Below are 3,292 nucleotides of genomic sequence, written 5' to 3' on the forward strand. Positions count from 1 at the left end.
CCAACATGGTGCTGGGAACCAAACCCCAGTCCTCAGGATAGTTCAACAAGTTCAGTTAACCTCTGAGAGATTTCTTGGGCACCATTTGTAATTTCCTTTAAAGATAAGCTACATACTAAAGAGAATGGGTTTGGAGTCTATAAGGAAGGTAAGTACTGTGCGATGTAATTCTGCCGCCTTTAGTAAGGTGAATTATCCATTGCTGAAATAAATTTGACAAACTAATTTGACAGAGTAGAACTTATATTAATGAGCATTTCCAAAAAGTTGTAAGGATACCATATTTTTACTATATTTTATTATATGTATTGTTTTCCTTTTTAAATTTACTTTTCCATTAAAAAAAATTTACATTTCCTCCCCTCCTCCCATTACCCTCCAGCTCCCTCACTCCCCCTCCTCCTCCTCCCTTCCTCCTTAAGAGAGGGCAGGGAACCCAGCCCTGTGGGAAGTCCAAACCCCTGCCCCCCACATCCAGTCCTAAAAAGCTTTGCATCCAAATAGACAAATAGACTAGGGTCCCAAAAAGCCAGTGCATGCAGTAGAAACAAGTTCCAGTGCCTTCATCAATGGCTTCTCAGTCAGCCCCCATTTACAGCCACATTCAGAGAGTCCGGTTTGATCACGTGCTAATTCAGTCGTGGTCCAGCTGGATTTGGTGAGTTCCCATTACCTCAGGCACACTGTCTCAGTGGGTGGACCAACCCCTTGCAATACAGACTTCCTTGCTCATCTTCTCCCTCCTTCTGCTCTTCAACTGGACCTTGGGGGCTCAGTCCATTGCTCTGATGAGGGACTTTGTCTCCATCTCCGTCCTTCGCAGGACGAAGACTCTATGGTGATATTCATGATAATCATCAGTGTGATAGTGGGGTAAGGGCAGTTCAGGCACTCTCTGCTCTGCTGCCCAAGGACCTAGCTTGGAACATTCCTGTGGACACCTGGGATCCCCTCTAGAGCCAAGTTTCTTGCCAACCCTAAAATGGCTTCCTTAATTTAGATATCTTCCCTGCTCCTATATGTTTGTTTTGATTATTTGGTGCAATAGTTCAATTTATAATAAATGCTTTATATAATCTGCTATGTTGCTATGTAAAAAGGGGTTACAACCACACACAATCCTAGCCTGAATTTGAGTAATAATTTGCTTGAGAAAATGCCAAGGTAGAAAAATTACTATTAAAAAGAACTTAAAATGAGTTTGTCATTCATACAACATTTTTCTTTGCTGGGAGCTTTCTTCATATAATTTATAAAGAAATTAAATTATTGTTGCGAATGAGGATTGGTGAGGAAGTAGCTGTGCCTGTTTTATTTCATTAACTACTTCTTTCTGTATTCTTATATGGTTCAGAGGACCATTCTTTTGGAAGATAAAACAAGATGAATTTGAACAGGTTCTTTCCAGGTAAATATAAATTATCAATCAAAAGATAAAATTAAGCTCAGCATCAAATATAAAGGATTCCAAGTCAAAATACTATGTTATTTTCAAAAAATCTTCAAGGAAAGTTTTAATGAATTTATATGCATCTAAATTGAATAAGCAATAAATTATTTTTGCAAAATGCTCAGATGTAGATGCATGTGAGAGTTAGAGTGCCAGGCATTCTCTAGTCTGCAAAAGTTGAGGAAGAAATCCAAAGTAGGGAACTGTTTCTGCAGACTGACTTCTCTTAGAAAAAAGTCAAGACTTTAGGAAAGAGTTTTTGAAGTTGGCTAATGTTTAGAGTTCCTGCACAGTCGGGATTTTCAGAGGGTTTCATGAACTCTGGGGTCCACATTGATCTGATCAACTATAGTTGGAGTGGGAGCTTTAATATTCTTCATGAAGACCTCATCACCATGACTTTCATGGCGTCCACAGAGTGACCGACCACTGAATGGTAAGTTCTTTGGAGTAAATATTATATAAGTGCACAGTCACTTGAGGTTTCTTTGAACAGTTCAACATGTCCTTCAAAGATAAGGTAAGAGAAAGTGTTCTTGTTTATTTCATAGGATGCCTTCCCAACCCATTTTTATATGCTCATATAAGGTGTCTGAAGGAATCTTTGAGACATCCTCCAGGAGTCAAATTCAAAGACTTTTAAACTGGTGCTTGGCTCCCAGATCACAATTCTTTTTAAATTCAGTCCACTGTCGCTCTCAGTCTCTTAGCACTTTGGAGAAATATGCAAGTAGACCAAAAGTAGGTGAAATAGTTCCTAACAATGAAATTGAGGAAGCAGCACACACACACACACACACACACACACACACACAAAATTGTACACAAATCTGCCCACAAATATGCAAGCTTGCACACACCTCTATATCTCTGCATTGGTCACAAATACTTCAAGACAATAAATTGTCAAAAATCTTTGTTTTTAAGTCACCAATACCACTAGAAAAAAGTATAATCAGGAGAAGTGATACAAACACAGGCAAAACCATATGATATAAACAAAATCCACTGATGGCCAGGATGAGAGTATGAGATCTTCTCAGTATATCACAGGCTTAATTCCAGTGTCAACCACTTCCGAGTTTTTGTGTCTGCACGTGATCTTGCTTTCCCATGAGTTTTCTCATCTAAACAGCAGGGAAGTCCTCTGAAGGGATTCAATTGTCAGACACGAAATCAAAGTGAGTCATTAATTAGCAACATCTGTTGTAGGGAGGCTGCTTGTTTTGTTCCCGGCTGCTCAACCCCAAAATAATCACACAGAAACTATATTATTTAAAACACTGCTTGGCCCATTAGTTCTATCTTCTTATTGGCTAACATTTACATCTTAATTTAACCCATTTCTAGTAATCTGTTTATCGCCACGTAGCTGTGGCTTACCTGGTAAAGTACCAGCATCTGTCTACGGTGGGGTGAAGGGGGCAAGGGCAGGGGGCTCTATGGCTTCTCTCTGGCTCTGCCTTTCTTTCTCCCAGCATTCAGTGTAGTTTTTCCCACCTACCTCTATTCCCTGTGCAGGCCCAAGACAGTTTCTTTATTAACCAGTGGTATTCACAGCATACAGAGGGAAATCCCACACCAAACAACAAAGGCCTGAGACAAGATATAGGAAAACTATGTCTCACAGGCTAAATTGGTTCCCACTGCCCACTACCATACATGAAATGCTCTCAGATCACAGCACTGCCTACTGATTTATATACTGTCTGTGCTGCTGTCTGGCTACTGCGTTTCAGCTGACTTGATATGATAGGTAACGTTGTGTCTCAGAACTTAAAATATCTCCTACCTTCCCTTTTATAGAAAAAGGGCTGCCATCCCCCTTTTGGGGACTGTATT

This window comes from Microtus oregoni, unplaced genomic scaffold (genome assembly GCF_018167655.1).
Source record: "Microtus oregoni isolate MIOR12 unplaced genomic scaffold, Mior012 000001F_ref0000356, whole genome shotgun sequence".
NCBI lineage: Eukaryota > Metazoa > Chordata > Mammalia > Rodentia > Cricetidae > Microtus > Microtus oregoni.